This window comes from Crocodylus porosus, unplaced genomic scaffold (genome assembly GCF_001723895.1).
Source record: "Crocodylus porosus isolate Cpor-Errol unplaced genomic scaffold, CroPor_comp1, whole genome shotgun sequence".
NCBI lineage: Eukaryota > Metazoa > Chordata > Crocodylia > Crocodylidae > Crocodylus > Crocodylus porosus.
The window spans coordinates 6039982-6058030 of record NW_017728948.1 but is presented as its reverse complement, the minus strand read 5'-3'; the positions used below and the strand labels follow the sequence as shown (position 1 = coordinate 6058030).

At 45.5% G+C, this 18049-nt stretch overlaps 1 protein-coding gene across 2 annotated transcripts in view; it reads right to left on the bottom strand.

Moving 5' to 3' along the window:
* The window catches only part of CTNNA2 (catenin alpha 2), an 870740-nt gene that overhangs the window by 615342 nt on the left and 237349 nt on the right, over positions 1-18049 (bottom strand). The window lies entirely within an intron of this gene.

Below are 18049 nucleotides of genomic sequence, written 5' to 3'. Positions count from 1 at the left end.
TGACTCGAGGACAGAACCCCGAAGACACGGAGGTCTGAGTGAGCGCCCCGTCCCAGGAACCCAGTGGCCAAGGGCAAACACTATATCATGTCCGAAGTGACTTGCCTCTCAGTGGAGTCACCAGCAGCCTGATTAAGGGGGTTACAGCTTTCACGAAAAAGAAAAAAATGGAGCATTTCAAACCTCCTCCATTGTCAGGAAACCTCGGGGAGAACTGGAGAAGATGGGAACAGAAGCTACAATTATACCTTGCAGTCACAAAGGCCGAGGAAGAGGCAGAGCATTATAAATTGCAGTCATGCTTCACTGCACTGGGGATAAAGCCCCAGAAATCTACAACAACATGCAAGGGGTGTTTGCAGACCCTAATAATAAAACCCTTCCAGAGGTGCTTGCAGCATTCAAGTACAGGGAACTCAAAAAATATCCCTGTCTTTGAAAGGTGTCAGTTGTGGCAACTTGGATACAAAGTGGCTGCAGGCATAGATGATTTTGTTGCAGAGCGCAGAAGTAGAGCACAGGGTTGTGAATTTGGATCTGCTAAGGAAGTTTGTTGAGCTACAAAATTGCCTTCAGCATAACTGACTGCAAACTCAAGGAAGGGCTTCTGGAAAACCCGTCCCTCACCCTAGCACAGGCTGTGGACATCTGCAGAACAAAGGCTCTCACAAGTGCTCAGGTTCCTGTTATGTCTGCAGAAGCAAGCTTACATACACCTGAGCAAAAGCAAAGAGGCCAGCGCACTTTGCAAAAGCAAAGCAAACCACCAATGAACTTTGCTCCACAGGACAGCCAGCGAGGTGCAAAGGGCAAAGTTTGCAAATGGTGTGCAAGAACACACAGCCTAGATCCTGCCCAGCTTTTGGAAAAACTTGTTACAAATGCTCTGGAGTGAACCACTTTACAAAGATGTGCAAATCAAAGGGAGAGGCTCCAAAGTTTGCAAAAGGAGTCAGTACCATAGGCGACACATGGGGGGAGGGGCACATGCCCCCCCTCCCCTGCCAAGATTGGCCACCACCAAAGCTGCTGCTGACTTCTGCAGGCAGTGCCCCCCTCCACTTCCAACATGGCCACCAGCGGCTGTGGGTGTTCTTCACTCACCACCCACCTCCCACTGCTGAGATCACTGGTCTCCGCTTGGCCTGCCCTCGCCGTTGACATCACCACAGCCCCCTCGGGTGGTCCCCACTCACTACCACCATGCCCCTGCCCCCGCCATCACCATCGCCACCTGTGGGTGGTTGCTGTGCCCCCCCCGCCTCCAGGGGCACATGCTGTTCTGTTCATGGTCAGTACCCTATATATGGGTGCAATGTCTGCAAAACAGCACTCACAGATATTTGATAACCAGAATGCCTGGTATAGCACAGTGATGACTGCTGGCTTGCCAGTTTATTTTAAGCTAGATACTGGAGTGGAAGCAAACACTACTCCAGTGGATGTAGCAGAGGCTTTTCAAGGAAAAGTATGCAAGACTGAAAATCATATTACATTAGTTACATTTGGCAGTGCATGCATCAAACCAAAAGGTGCAATCATTTCACGCTGCAAATCTGGTGCTAATGAATCCAATTTAACTTTTTACATAACCAACAACAGTGACCAACCAATACTTGGTAGGGTGGCATGCACCACCTTAGACCTCATAAGAAGAGTCCATGGAATGGATCTGGCAATACCTGCAACCGAGGTGGACCTTCTCAAATTATACCCAAATGTTTTCAAAGGTTGGGCCAATTTCACCTACCAGATCTATGTTGACCCGGTGGTACCACCAGTGGTGCATGGGTGTAGAAAAATTCCCTATGCAACCCTAGGCAACCTGAAGACCACCCTCGAAATGCTGGAAGCTATGACAGTAATCACAAAGGTGACTAAGCCCACACCCTGGGTCTACAGCCTTGTGATCACACACCAGAATGATGGCTCACTATGGTTTTGTTTAGACCCACGAGACCTCAACAAGGCAGTATTGAGGCAGAGCTGTTCTATTCCCATTGTAGAGGATGTGCAAAAGAGCTTGTCAGGTAAAAAGCTGTTCACCATTCTTGATGAAAAGGATGGCTACTGGCAAGTCAAATTGGACAAGGAATCAGCAGAGCTGTGTACCTTTAACACCCCATGGGGATGGTACCACTTCAATCACCTTCCCTTTGGTGTTAAGTTAGCTAGAAAAGTATTCCAACAGAAGAATCATGAGTGCTTTGGTGACATTCTGGGAATCCACATAATCATGGATGACATGCTCAGTGTGGCAGATACCAAAGAGGAGCATGATACTATCCTGAAACAGGTCCTGGGGAGAACAACAAGAACCCACCACCAACAAACCATGCCCACAGGGCATCAGAGGGAAAGACTGGAATGTTCCACCAAAGGCCCCTTAAAGGTACATTCCATATACCACATCCCCTTTCTTTATTTTGCGAGTTCCCGCTTAAGTACTTGAATGTTCATTAGTAGCTACTTTAACTCGGAACATTTCGGGATCACAGAGCCAAAGATTGCCAACACTTGGCTCACTGATGGGGTCTAGCCTTTATCGCTATCCCATTACATAGTCCTTGTACTTTACAGGGAACTTCACCATACGTCCACTCTTAGTCTGCATACTGCCATCGGGTGTCTCTGTGCATACTGGTGGATTCTCTGAAATGTAACCAAACTCTTGCTCTTGGTGGTCTGGTTTTACTTCTGATGCTTGTTCTGCTGCCGTCTCTTGAGGCACATCAACTTGTTCTGCTGGTACCAAAGAGTAATCTTTCTTTAAGAGTCTTCTGTTTCTCCTGTAGACATTACTGCTGGGGGGTTTTACCACGTAGGAATATATTAATTCGTTTTTGCCATAATGGACACTGGTATCCAACCTGTATTTGTTTGCATCCTTACTTTCTCCCCCTCTTGTAGAGGTGGCAAGAATGTAGCTATGTGCTCATAGTGCATCTTTTGGCACCTTTGAAGGTTCCACAATGTGTGGGAGGCATTTGATGGGAGTCTAGGAGTTTGCACTGCTATTGTAGCAGGAAGGGTACTGCACAAAAAACCTCCCCATTGGAAGCTGCACTGGAGCACACTCAAGACTGGTAATGGGCGTGTTCCTAAGATCGAGTAAAGACAGATATAGATCTGAACCATCCTGCAAAGTCTTCTTAAAAATTCGTTTTATGGTCTGAATCTTGTGTTCAGCCTGACCATTGGATTGTGGAGAACCCACACTAGAATGGGTGATGGTTATGTCCCAGTCAGTTGCATAGTGTTTCATCATGTGACTTGCAAATGGCACGTGTTCACAAACAATTTCTTTAGGTATACCATGGCGAGCAAATACAGACTTCATTTTGGCTATTACCATGCCAGCTGTCTTGTCGGGCAGGTACAAAACTTCAGGGTACTGGGAGTAAAAGTTGATTATTATCAAATAAGACTTCCCCCGTAGGTCAAAAATGCCTACTGCCAGTTTTAGCCAAGGCAGGTCTGGGATCTCATGCAAGATCATGGGCTTTTTCTGAGTACTGGATTGGAGCTGTTGACAAGGTGTGCAATTTGCAATCCATTGCTTGATGTGGGCATGTATCTGAGGCCAATACATGATCTGTCGAGCTCGCACTTTTGACCTTTATATTCCTTGATCGGGCGAGTGAAGCAATGTCAACATGTCAGTCCTCACACTGCATGAAATGATTATTTTTGGCCCAATCATAAAAAAAAAAAATCATCCTAAATCTGGATTTCATCTCTGAGAGGCCAGTAAGACTTTAAGTTCAGGTTTAATTTGTTTTGGCCTGCTTAGCCATCCATTAAGACGCTGAGTTTGAATGACTTTTATTTCCCTGTCAGCCTTCATGTGCTTCTGTAACTGCTACAGTAACTGGCCACCGAGCAGTTCCGTTTCAGTCAGACCATAAGCTACCTTTTCTGAGTAGAAAAGATCAGGTTCACGGGGAGGAATGGATGTTGTGGCTCTAGAACGTGTGTCAGGCACTAACACGTCTTTGCCTTTGATACTGAGAATCTGGATGTCAGATTTTTGGAGCTGCAACAGCATCCTCTGTAGCCATGCAGGAGTCTTTCTTATGGGCTTCATGAAAATTACTTCCAGGGGTTTGTGGTCCAACTGGACCCTTACCTGGGTGCCATACACATATTGGTGGAACTTCATCATGTCAAAGACAATTGCCAGAAGTTCTTTTTCAATATGAGCATAAATTCTCTCAGATCGTGTTACAGCACTCGAAGCACATACAATTGGCTGCTTCTGCTGAAACAAACATGCTCCTAGGCCATCTTTGGACAAGTCAGCTTGGATTTCCAGCTGATCTGCTGGGTTAAAGTACCTGAGCACAGGGCTTGTCCAGGGCTTCCTGATGCTCGGGTCCCCACTGACAGATAACATCATTCCTGAGAAGTGCTCTTAGTGGGGCTGCCAGGCTGGACTCATGCAGAATGTATTGCGCCAAGTACTGGATGGTTCCAAGGAATCTCTGAAGGACTTTTTGGTCTGTTGGAGGGGCATTCTGTTGATGGCTTCCACTTTATCATCAATGGTTTGACACCATCTTTTGAGAAGATATGCCCATATACCTAAAGCTGTTAACTAAAAACTAAAATCAAGCACTGTAGAAGCCACCACCACTTTAAAGACCTTGAAGTCCACTCTTGGCTCCATAAACCTCCCATAGATACCTAACTTCTTTACCAGTTCCTATTCCAATGATCCTTCTCAAGTACATGATCTTCTATTTTTCCTGATCTCTGTGCAGGTATCCAGATCTGCTTCTCTTCTTGTAACACTAGTATTTATAGATTTTGAGCCATTACAAGTCCTTTCATAACCATTCGTGCCACGTTCCTATCATTCAATCTTTCCAACCCATCCAAATCTCCTTTGATTTCATTATAGTTGCTGCTCCCAATGGATGTTTTTAGACACACAAAAAATTCAGCCTGCAGGAAACAGACTATGGTGTTATTATTTGTTAAGCTTTAACAATGAGTTCTACCCTTCCAACCATAATTTTCTATGATTCTATGTTTCAAGAAACTAATTTTAAGCTTGTAAGGACATTTGCTTGGTTTAGTGCCTGAAGACTACTTAATAATAAAAATAAAGGGAGGTTTAAGTGCCAGAGGTATTTTAAGCAATGGACAGACTACTGAAGAGTATATTGTTAAGTACAAGAGTATATCTTTAAGTACAAGTACTGTTGTGCATCTATATGCACTGTGAGAAATAATGTTTTAAGATGGGACTTGGAGTACAGGAGTTAAGGCCATAGAAAAACATGGTATGGAAATAAGAGGGGAAGATGACAACAATGACAGAATGACAAATCATCTAGCTTGGGTGGAAAAGGAGGAACGACAAGGACAGAAGAACGGAACAAGTGGGGATGACTGCAGCTGAAATAAAGAGGCAAGACACTCATTATTATTATTACTAACAAGAGACATCTGAATAGCTTCATAATTGGGCATAATATTTTACAGAAATGAAGCAAATCATGGACCCTGTTTCATAGATATATATATATAGTCTGCTTTAGACCAACATAAAGTATTAAGGCAGGGAAAAAAATGACAGGAACTCATTGTAAAATAAACTGAATAATAGGGCTGTGCAAAACAGCACCATTTCCTTTTGAATTCTGTTTCGCCATTTCGAAGGGACAGCATTTCATTTCATCATTTCGTTTTGAAGCGCTGTTCGGCTTCATTTCGTCGAAACTGTTTTGCTGTTTCGACTTATTGCGACGTTTTGCCCGTAGGCTATCATGGGGAAACATGAAAATGCCTAAAACCTTGTCATTTCTTCCCTGATTCAGATGAAAATTGCAGGGATGGTAGGCCCTTCTGAGGGCACGAAGGAAATAAATAGGTGCAGAGGTTTCTGGGAAACTGCACCTTGAACTGTTCAAAGCAAAACTCATGAAACTTGTCAGCACCGGCAGCTTCTTGTATTCCTGGGAGGGCTGCGGGGCTGTACCAGTTTCTGCCTGCAGGTGCAGACCCCTGGATCTGTACACCAGATGAGAGGAGTCTGCTGCTGCTGGCTGGAACTGGTGCTGGGTGCCGCCCACACCCAGCGCCAGGAAGATTGGTGCTACCACTGGCCAGAGGCAGCAGCAGCAGCCTCCTGTCATATGGCATGCAAATTGGGGGCTTACACCCCCAGGAGGAGCCTGGCACAGCTCCGTAGCCCTTTCAGGGGTGCAGGCCCCCAATCTGCATACCAGATGATAGGAGGCTGCGGCTATTACCTGGGACTGGCGCTGGGCACAGCCTGCACCCTACACCAGGAACTTTGGTGCTGCCACTGGCCCAAAGCAGCAGCGGCAGCCTCCTGTCATCCAGCATACAGATTGGGGGCCTGCTGGCACCCCTGGGAGGGCTGCACAGCTGTGCCAGACTCTGGCCACACTGTGCCTATGTCAGGCACAACCTGTGCCCAGAGCTGGTCCCAGCCAGCAGTGGCAGCCTCCTCTCATCCGGTGCACAGTTTGGAGGTCCGCACCCCCAGGAGGAGTCCGGCACAGCCCTGCAGCCCTCCCAGGAGTGTGCGCCCATGGATCAGTGTGCTGGATGACAGCAGGCCGCTGCTGACAGCAAGTGTCATGACTTTTGCTTTGAACAATGTGGGTATGGATGTCGGTATGAGAGCCATGTAGTGCAGAGTAGCTGGCAGGTGCGTGGGCAGGAAAGTGGGGAAAGCAGAAAGGGGGTGGAAGCAAGCAGGAGCATGGGGCCTCTACCAGCAGGGCCCAGAGCAGGGTGGTAGGAGTGTGGGGTGTGGGCTGGCAGGGGTCCGTGGAGCAGGGCTGAACTGCACCAGAAGGGAGAGCACGAAGCTGACCCAGCTCCATACAGCCCCTGCTGCCTGGGACCCTGCACTCCTGCCGCCCTGCTCTGGGCTCCGCTGGGGCTAGTCCTGGGGCAATGGCATGGGCCCCACACTCTTGCCTGTCTGCTACTGGCTCCTGCGCATCTGCTCACTCCCAATGCCCCCACCCCAGCCCCATGGTACAGGCAGGGACCGGCGCGCAGCCCCAATCCCACACTCAGCTGTGGGGAATGAGCTGGTGGTCAGCGTGGGGGAAAAGTGCCCCCCCTTCCCATGGCCGGACCCCATGCTGCAGCCACTTGCAGTCTGCACAGGGCTGTCCTGCCTCTTTGCTGCATCTCCGCCAGCCTGTGGGGCAGTGGTGGTAACAAAGAGCAGGTACAGGCAGCCCCACATGGGCTCTGAGCAGCTGCAGCGTTGGGTGCAAGCAGTGGTGGCGGGGGGCACTTTTCCCCTGCGCTGAGCACCAGCTCATTTCCCATTGCCACTGCTAGCCTGGGCCCCACGCTGGCTCTAGGCTCGCCTCTTGGAGTTGAGCCGTGGCAGCAGTAGCTGGGCAGAAGCTGCTGCTCAGCACAGAGGAAAGCGACTCCCCTGCTCGCCGCTGCTGGGCAGTGTGTGCTGCAGTTGCCTACCTGGAGCTCACACCACATTAGGCTGCAGTTAAGCTGCTTCACTGCCGCCTCTGGGCTGCCCAGTGGCTGCTCCGTGTGGCCACTGCTGCCACGCTGGGCAGCACAGAAGCAATGGTGAAGCAGCCACACCACAGCCTAGCGTGGCGCGAGCTCTGGGCGGGCAGCCACAGCAAACACTGCCTGGCAGCGGCAAGCAGGCTAGGCACTTTCCTCTACATCGAGCAGTAATTCCTGGTTAACGACTTGGTGCTCAGTGTGGGGGAAAAGCAGCTGCTCCCCCTTGCCATGCTGCAGCCACACAGACAGGGCTGGCTGTGCCTGCTCTCCATCGCCACTGCTGCCCACGGGGCAGAGGTGATGCAGTGAGGCAGGACAGCCCCACAAGCGCTGCAAGCAGCTGTAGCCCAGGGAGGGGGAGCAGCCGCTTTCCCCCACACACTCTGAGCACCAACTCATTCCCTGCCACTGCTGCTCAGTCCAGTCTGTGGGGCACATGGGGTCGGGGTTGTGCACTGCTCCCTGCCTGTACTGTGGTGCTGGGGCAGGGGCACTGGGAGTAAGCAAGCGAGCATGGGGTCTTCCCAGCACTGGACACAGGCTGCTCCCAGTGCTGATCCCAGGTGGCAGCAGCAGCCTCCTGTTCTCTGGCCCACAGACTGGGAACCCGCACTCCCGGGAGGAGTCCGGCACAGCCCCACAGCCCTCCCAGGGGTGCAGGCAGGTCCCTAGTCTGCATGCCAGATGACAGGAGGCTGCCACTGCTGGCTGGGACCAGCATTGAAGTCAAGGAAGTCCAGCTTTGAAACTCGAAACATTTTGAAATTTTTGAAACATTTTGAGTACCTTTGTTTAATTCCAAAGCTGTTTTGAAAGCTTTTTTTTCATTTTGATTTAGCTGTTTTGAGCTTGAAACACACCGAAACATCTTCAGAACTAAACACCCAGTGAAATTTTGCACAGCTCTACTGAATAATATGCGCAAGGAGAAAATTGTGCAAATTCTGGTATTAAAAAAAGAGAACTTGATTCAAGAAGGGGAAAAAGTGCATAGTGCAGGACTGGATGTTAGGATGGATAGAAAGATTAATAAAATGCTTGCTTTAAAAAAAGACTTGAAAAAAAAGAATTAAGCTACTTGAAATCTTTAGAAGGGAAAGGTAAACCAACAGTGGGATATGCCTTCTTGCATTAACAGAAACCAAGAGAGGACTAGTAATATAGTATTACCATGACCAATTAAGCTACCCAAAAGTGGAAGTGGACTTCAGCATAGCACACATCCCCGACCCCGCACCCACCTGTGGGGAATGAGCTGGTGCTCAGCGCAGTGGGAAAATGCTCCTCCCACCCCCTTCACCATAGAGTTCTGCCAAATCAGTTGTAAAAGGTATACTTTGCTATGTGCATGATTAAACAAATAATAATAATCTATGCTATAATATTCTACAGTTATGTCTTAAACGGTCACTTGCACAATAGTATAGTTTTAAAGACAAAGAAACAGAAACCTGTACCTGATGTTGGAATCAAGCTTTAAATGCTCATAGAAGTTAACAAGCTTTAAACATTTTAATCAGTTTTTGCCACAGAAGAAACCCAATCATTCCAAAATCTATTTCAAATGCTGACCTCAAATGTCATTGCTGAGAACACAGAGATTGCATATTATAATACATATTGAGGGCTAATGCTGGCTTTGGGGGAAAAAAAGATTAATCATAGAATTCCTTGCAAACAGCTAAAACCCTGATCAATTGTGTTGATGCTTATGAAAAGCAGAATCCATACAATCCACCCATAAATTCACTTCTGAAAACGTAATAGTCTGCTCTACAACAATTCCCATTAAAACAGCACAGAGGAACGTAAGAATTGATAGAGATAAATTATCCCAAATATAACCAAATAGGTTTAAAAAAAACAAAGAAAAAGAAATTTTGAGGGGAGGGAGGAGGTTGCAATTTAATTCTTCAATTGGGTGCCTAAAGCACACTGGCAGGCCAAAGCATTGCATTACTTTTTAATTAAACAGCGTAGTATTCTTCACAATCATATGCACTACCCATTTTAATTTTAAACTCAGTTCCAGTATGAAGTTAGAAAATTATTTTTCAATACTTAAGCTTTAAGCTTGTCTATTTCATGAATCAAAAAACAAATTTGAAATTACATTTTTCAGGCGTCAAGAAGGATATCAATGTAAGATAACTGTTTTACAATGTTTAATTTATTTTTACCGGTACAAAATCAAAGATGATAGGCCACACATTGCAAGTAGACGCTAACCCGAGTTTGGGGTTTTTTTGAAAGCTGTGCAAGTCAGTTCTTTTATGAAACTGACCATCCATTATCATTTGTAGAATGGAAATAATTGCATTTTTAGTTGCAAATGTAGAAGATTACTGAATCGAGATCTAACAAAACCTTTTTTATTATTATTAGTTTAATATATTGCCTCCTCCTAAAGAAATGGAGGATACTCCTACAGTGAGGAAGAAAACGATATGTGATTCTGAATATCCACAAATGGGGAGGCATTCAATTCCTTTGTTAAGTTACTTACTGTAAAAACTTATAAATGTGAGCAATTTTACACTTACACAGGAAAGCTCATTGAGCTCCAGCACAGTGATGATACTGTAGCGTGTGCTCACTCAGAAGCAGATCTTCAGGCAATCATCAGCGACTTTACTGAAGCATACAAGAAAATGGGACTGACATTCAGAAGGCTAAGGTCCTCCAACAAGCCAATGAACAGCATAATAAGTAGTCCCCAGCTCCGGTAATTCAGATTCATGGTGAGACTCTGGAGAACACTGAGTATTTCCTGTAACTCATAAGCCATCTCTCATACAAGGCTGATACTGATGCAGAAATCCAACATCGACTCAAATGTGCAAGTGCAGCCTTCAGGCACCCGGGGAAATTGTTTTTCAAAGATTGCAACATCAGATCCGAAACTAAGGTCATGGTTTTCAAGCAGCTGTGATCCCCAGCTCTGAGATGTGGAAAACGTACAGGAGACACCTCAAGTCACTGGAGAAGCACCATCAATGCTGCCTGCAGAAGATCCTTTGAATACAGACAGGCACACACAAGTGGTTGATGTTACATCTAACATTATCGTCCTCTCACAAGTAAATGCCACAAGCAAAGGCGATGATCATCTGCCATCAATTTTGCTGGGTTGGCCATGTCATCCAGATGTCCGACTCCAGACTCCTGAAGCAAGTTTTATTCTTCCAGCTCTGTCAAGGCGTACACACAGGAGGAGGGCAAAGGAAATTCAGGGAAGTCCTCAAGACTAATTTGGAAAAAATGCAACATCAACATCACCTCATGGGAGACTATTGCCCAAGACCACCCCAAATGAAGGAAGAGTCTGCTGCAAGGATCTCGGTATTCTGAAACTGCATCATGACAAGAGGAGATGGAAAAGCAGGAGAGGCAGAAACAGAGTTTCATGGACCGAATCAGGAATGTGAAGTCACCCACTCAAAGACAACATGTGCCCAAGTTGCAACAATCTGCGGATCCCAGACTGGCCTTGTCAGCCATCTTCAGACTCACGTATATGGCAATCATGGAAGATAATCGTCGACTGCAAGGAACTGCTGAAGACGACGACTGCAAGCATGTATAAATGTGAGTAACTTTACACTTGCACAGGAAAGCCCATTGATTTCAAGGAACCTACTTTTGTACGATCACTGAGAAAATACAAAGTTATAAGTCTTTTGCAATGGAAACTTGGGCATAAAGTGGTAATCTGAAAATGCATTATGAACTGATGAGGTATTATGGGCAATAACAAAAACAGTTCTTTATTGTCAGTTTAAGCTCTCTCACGTAAATATGGTCATAACATCACAGTCTCAAAAAGGTCAGCTGAGACATGATTGGATTAGGACCTTCCTTCTCAAGTCAAGAAATGGGAACAAGGGGGAGGGCAGTGTAAAAAAAAACAATGGATTAAAAAAAAAGTTGAGAGGAAGGATCAGTGACCCATACTAATACCAAAAATCTTTGAGAATTTTAAGGACCTCAGTGTTGTAAAATTATTTAGCCCAACACTAAGTTAATCATTACTCTGACTCAAGGTCTAACGGTCCCAGTGATGTAACAAGGTACCTTGCCTGGGTTTTGGTTGTAGTGTAGACCATTATTTGACCTAAGAGGTGCAATGAAGCTCCATAACCCCCTTACTGTTTCAAATAACTTGCGTAGAGCTAGTTCGCAGCCCCATAATTTGTTTTGTTTTTGTATCCCTTAATCACTCCAGAAATTAATGCTATTTGCAATCAGACTTTATATTAACACACTGTTCACTACTGCAAAAAAGATTTTCAGTTTGTTCTTACTTTGTCCCCAGAGTAGAGGCTCATGGGAGTGGGGTTTCTAATTGTGCAGTCAAACCTTATTTCCATTTCTTTAATGATCATTAAAACTACATTCAAAGAAATCCCAAATGATGTAACTTCCTCAAAACCAATGCAAACAGCATAGGAAAGACTCTGGCATTCACTCTGAACAATTCCCACTAGGGTTTCCTTCCCTTATCATGCCACTATTAGGCCTAATTACTGTTAGTGTAATTTGTGTGCAATGTACCTTGGGTGCTAACTAGAGAATCTATTGTCTAAGCATATGCAAAAAAGATTCCAATGGTTTGGGGTGGGATTAGTATTTATTTTCCAATACAGAATCGGTTAGGTATCTACAAAAAAGCGCTTGAGGAGTAAATACAAATTCCTAAAGACAACACAACTCTCTCTAATTGGCACAGGCCAAGATCTACCGAATAAATGCCTTTAGTATTCAGTGTCTCCCTGCCTAACTTTTGGTCCCCGGCCTCTGTGGGAGAACTCACAGCCCTGAGTTGGGCACCTTGATTCCCTATACAATGCGTGAATCTTCCAGACTGGATTCACTAAAATCAGTAGCCACAAAATTTAGTATATAGGAAACATTGTACATTTTACAGTATCAATTACCAGAAAAGAAACAAGCAGTTCCTGATGTAGGAACTGGAATGTAAGTGTTAAATGCCCTAAACTCTTGTACACAGAACCTCCCCCTTCCTCTCCCCTGGTACTGAGCAAATGGCCTAATCACTTCTATAGAGAACCTCTCCCACCACCTCTCTCTCTCCCTTAACAGGAATGATGCTATTATGGGTCTTGTACCACGTATGAAGACTAAGACACGGTTGCTCTTAATCATAAGCACGCTTACTAAACCCTCACAGTTCCAATTCTAAATCAAAAGCGAAACAACCTCAACACTTATAATTGTACCACTGCAGTTAGTCAAAACAATAGTACATGCTCGTCACCCCAAGGTATTACGAACAAAACGTGACTGGGTCATCAGGCCAGCAGTTCTGTCCAGAGCTCCCAGCTCCTATATCTGAGTTTTGCATAGGGTAGAGTCTTGGATCAATGACCCCATCTTTCAGGAGTGTGTTCCAAGGTGGAGTTCTTTTCTTCTTTCTTATATATCTTATTGCTACGGCATAACCTCATAACTCTGGAATTATCAAAAATCTGGTACTTCTCCCTGCCGATTTGGCACTGGTTGCCACTCTCCCCAACCCTGCCAGAAACGGAGGGGGAAGCTTGCACGTGGCAGCTGCTGCTGCCATTCTGCATGCGGCCATTGCTCCGGGACCGGCCGCTGCTACCCTAACTCAGCTTCACTGCTCCATGACCAGCTGCCGCACCAGTTTAAAAAAATCTGGCATTTTCAAATTTCCAGCAGGTGCTTGGTCCCATTCCTTAATATAAAATTAGCTTAAGCCATCCTTCTAATGCGTATTAATAAACTTGCTTTTGCTTTCCATGTATAGACTTGTTTGGTTGGTCTTGGCTGAGATTTTTCATTCTTAAGTAATTTTCTATGTTTAGGTAGGAGTAGGTTTTGCAACTAATTGTTCCTCTTTGCCCAACCTAATTTGCTCAATTTAGTTAGCCAACTTCTTGCTTTCTTTGTGGTCACCAGACAGGGTCTTTCTAAACGTCTTCTTTACCAAACGTGTTTTCTGAACTACTTCTTGTCAGTGGGAGCAGGTTTCATATACAACATATCCCAAGCTGCATTACTTATTCTAAGTTAGCAGCTTGCTCTAAGGACGGAGGTTAAAATGCAGGCCTGGAGGCCGGGTTTCTCCAAGTCCCTCCTGGGCCTACACTGGGGATAGGGCCTATACTCACTTCCTCAAAGATGGGAAATGTAGGTTTGAAACTGCCTAGGTGGATGAGGGAATTGAACCTAAATCTCCTACATCCCACCTCAACCTATTTAGCTATTAAAAAAAGTGAGGCCACTTCCCCCCCAGCTGTATACTGAAGGTAAATGACAGACAGCACCCTGGGTTATTCATTTATTTACTATGAATACAAATCTGGTAGGCGTTCTCTGTGCATGTCTACTGGGTTGACCTCCTTAGGAAAGACAGGCAGAGGATCACTTGGGGCAGAATTCTGTTTCCCTTTCCTTGTCCAAATAACAGCTTTCTACCTTCATTACTAATGTTTTGGGCACACACAGTTATAACTCTATTACTTCTGCATTGGGAATGCATAAGCAGGCACATGGAGAATGAGCATCATCAGATCACAGGGTCACGTTCACTGTCTGGGCACACACGGGACTATATACACAACAGTGGCCAACATCTCTTTGACTTCATAGCATTATGCTCTAACTACCATGCCATAGATCAGGCATTATCCAAGTCCTTCCCATGAGTGTAGTAGGAAAATAGGGAGTAAAGATCCAGTTTAGAAGCGTGGAAACCACAGAGGAGTGCCTGGTAGGGCACTCAACATCAGGCAGCCCAGCCTGAGGTCAGAGACCCAGACGGCCAAGGGTGGAGACAGTGGGGGGCAGTCTGGCCTGCGGTCAGAGGCTCTGAGGGCTGGTCCAGAGCTAATGAGACAGGAAGCAGGGGCCCAGAGCTCATGAGTGCAGGATGAGGCTGGCACTGAGAAGCCAGGCCAGTGTAAGCAGAGCCAGGCTTAGGAGTCTCAGCTAAAGTAACCAGTGGGCCAAGGCCCATCCATCCCAGCATGAGAAAATCTGGAGAGACTTCTGTGACATATATCACCCCTAAGACAACTGGTGCCCTGAGGCACTGATAGGGCCAGAGGGCCACAAACTAGAGCCCAGGGAGTGAGACTGAGGCCAGTTGGGCACAAGGGTACCAGCCGGCCAGAAGTCAAGGGCTCATTCTGGGATCCTGGGGCAGCTTTCCTTAACATCATAATCATATCAATAAACTTGGCAGATAAAGAAAAGGATGGGTTCCCCAAGGAGTTGGAGGGAGAAGGCAGGAGCCATGTAGCCACCAGAGAGCATCACGACCACCCCAGGGGTGTGGTCCTGCTACATACCTCATGTTTCCTGCTTCCTTGGCAAGTGCCCAGCTACTGGGGCTAGAACATGGGAGGGCACTTTGTCCCCCAGCTACTGCATAGCCTAGTGTGCATGCTCAGGGTGGGTATGCATAATACAAAGAGAGAGCCAAAAACCTCCAGGTATGTAGGTGGAAAAGTGTCATTTAAGTGCATAAAGGGAAATTGGTTTCTGAGTTTAGTTTCAGATCCATTCAGGGCTTAGGCATGAAGTTGCCTCGACAGTACTGAGCAGTCTAATGCCAGAGACCTTTCTGAGCATGTCAAGAAGCAGAATTTTACGTACCTGTAGATCTTCAGTCATCTACCAACTGGAGGTGTCTCCAAGATTAGATGGTAGCTGGTGGGGGGTAGGGAGGAGGCTGAGAACTAAATGTTAAATTGGGTGCCTCAAGAACTCTGGCAGGCCCAAGCTTTGCATGGATTTTGAATTAAATAGTGTGGTATTCTTTACAATAATATATGATCCCTATTTTATAGACTAAAAAGAGAGCTAGAGCCAATAATTAAAACAAAAAGAAATAGACGCTTCCTCAGGATACCCTACTAGAGACATGTTCATTTTCAGCCATGCTGACTGCATGCTACTAAAGTAAAAGGAGATGGGAATGACTAGTACCTTTGAAAACCATGTCCAAGGAGCCTCAGGTCAGCACAACAAAATGTTTGTCAGTCATAAAAAAATTTCTGTAGGTAATTTTACCCAGGCAGCACAACAAGTTAGCGTTAGAGATAAGAAAAGAACCCACAGTCATGATTTAAATTCAATTTAATCACTAGCTAGATGTCTGCTCTTTACATTGCTGATGTTGAAAACTGGTGACTAACAGAGTTTATTTATTCTTATTAGAGATTTGATGTGCTAATTTTAAATTAAAAAACATAAAATGATTTTTTACTCTTGAATCTTGTCAATTGGGCACTGAATTCTCCCATATGCATCCAGTTAAACTGTGTTTGAATAATAAATATTTACAGCAAACTAGATAACAAATATTTTCAAAGCCTATATGTATATGGTTGGCAGTTTCAGGAATACACTGTTATTCAGATTCCAGTCTCATGTTATTCTCCTTTTGTTATATAACCAACAACCATGCCCCAAACCCTATACATTACACTGCCTAGCTGCCAAGTCCACTGCCTGCAGAATAATTTACAAAAAGGGTTTGGGTAGAAATACACAATTAACTCAAACTCAGGCTTAGGTAGATACATTCAAAGAATGGACTTAAAGGTCTGTCCCCCCCAAATTTGACATTTTCTAGTTGCAAAAGAACAGCATTTTATGAAACTTTCACAAAGCAGTAAGGAGACTTTCTAGCTGAGCAAAATACAGACTTATGAGGAACTGGTCAACATGCAGCCTGACCAGCTGGTCTCTACCCAGCCCTCCAAATTCTGGAACCCAAAGTGCCTATCAAAAGAAATATAAGTCAAAAGAAATCTAAGTCATCCTTGCTTCCATAACCAATAATGTTCCTTGTTGGGTACCAGTTCTGAGAGGACTAGATGACATGTCTATAGACCACTACTGGATGGGTCAGAGTGCTGACTCAGTCATTTACCGTATGTATTTTGTCCCAGCCCCTCACGTCTAGGGGAGAATTTTCCAGTTTTATGTATTTCTGAACTAAGCAGCAAGCATAAAACATATATAAACAAAAGAAGTGAAAGTGTGTTAATGCCAACTAATCTAAAATTAATCAGCAGCCTGATTAAACCATACTAAAAATAGCAATGATGTACAAATTAAAAGTTAACTAGAAAGCCAGTTGTCTTCGTTATAATTCTGAAAAGTATGCAAGAGACTATCCTCAGCAATAGCTATATGTAGCAACATATTAAACTGGCTGACAATATACAAATTTGAGGAATGGCTACTACAGTGAAGGGTCAGACCTTCACTCTCAGAATGAAGTCAGGGTTTGTTAAAAACTTTTCAGTGATCCTTTTTTCATTGAAAAAGATGATTTCATAATCACCTCCATTTATCTGTGGAGGTTTTTAAGGCCCTGATTCACAAAGCCTTGGCTGGGATGATCTAGTTGGGGCTGGTCCTGCTTTGAGCAGGGGGTTGGACTAGATGATCTTGTGAAGTCACTTCCAACCCTAATTTTCTATGATTCTATAATTCATTCAGAAAAACACTTATTTAACTATTCATAGATTCATAGATGCTAGGGTCAGAAGGAACCTCAACAGATCATCAAGTCCGACCCCCTGCATGGCCAGGAAAGAGCACTGGGGTCAGATGACCCCAGCCAGATGCCCATCTAGCCTTCTCTTAAAGACCCCCAAGGTAGGGGAGAGCACCACCTCCCTTGGAAATCCATTCCAAATTCTGGTCACCCTCACCATGAAGAAGTTTTTCTGATGTCTAGCCTAAATCTGCTCTCTGCCAGTTTGTGACCATTGTTCCTTGTTACCCCAAGAGGTATCCCAGTGAACAGAGCATCTTCTATCCCTTGCTGCGACCCCTCTAATGAATTTGTAGGCACCCACAAGGTCACCTCTCAGCCTTCTCTTGCCGACGCTGAAGAGGTCCAGGTCCCTTAGTCTCTCCTTATAGGGCTTGGCCTGCAAACCCTTAACCATACGAGTGGCCTCCTCTGGACCCTCTCAAGGTTATCTATCTCATGCTGATGAATGATAAAGTGCGGTTAGCTTTCTGATGATTTAGTCACACTGCCGACTCATGTTTATCCTGGATCCATTATGACTCCGAGACCCTCAGGGTAGGAGCCAGCAACACGTCCCTTGGAAGTTGGTTCCAGATCCTACCCGCTCTAACTGTGAAGTAGTTCTTACAGATGTCTAATCTAATCCTACTCTCCAACAACTTATGGCCGTTATTCCTTGTTATGCCAGGGGGCGCTCGGGGAAACAAGGTCTCTCCCAAACTCTTCTGGTCCCCCCTAGTGAGTTTATAGACAGTCACTAGGTCCCCCCTCAGCCTTCTCTTGTGGAGGCTGAATAGGTTCAGGTCCCGCAGTCTCTCATTGTAGAGTCTGCCCTGCTGTCCCCAGATCATGCAGGTGGCCCTCCTCCGGACCCTCTCCATGTTGTCCACATGCCTCCTGAAGTGGGGCGCACAGAACTGGACGCAGTACTCCAGCTGTGGCCTGACCAGTGCCCCATAGAGGGGGAGGATCACC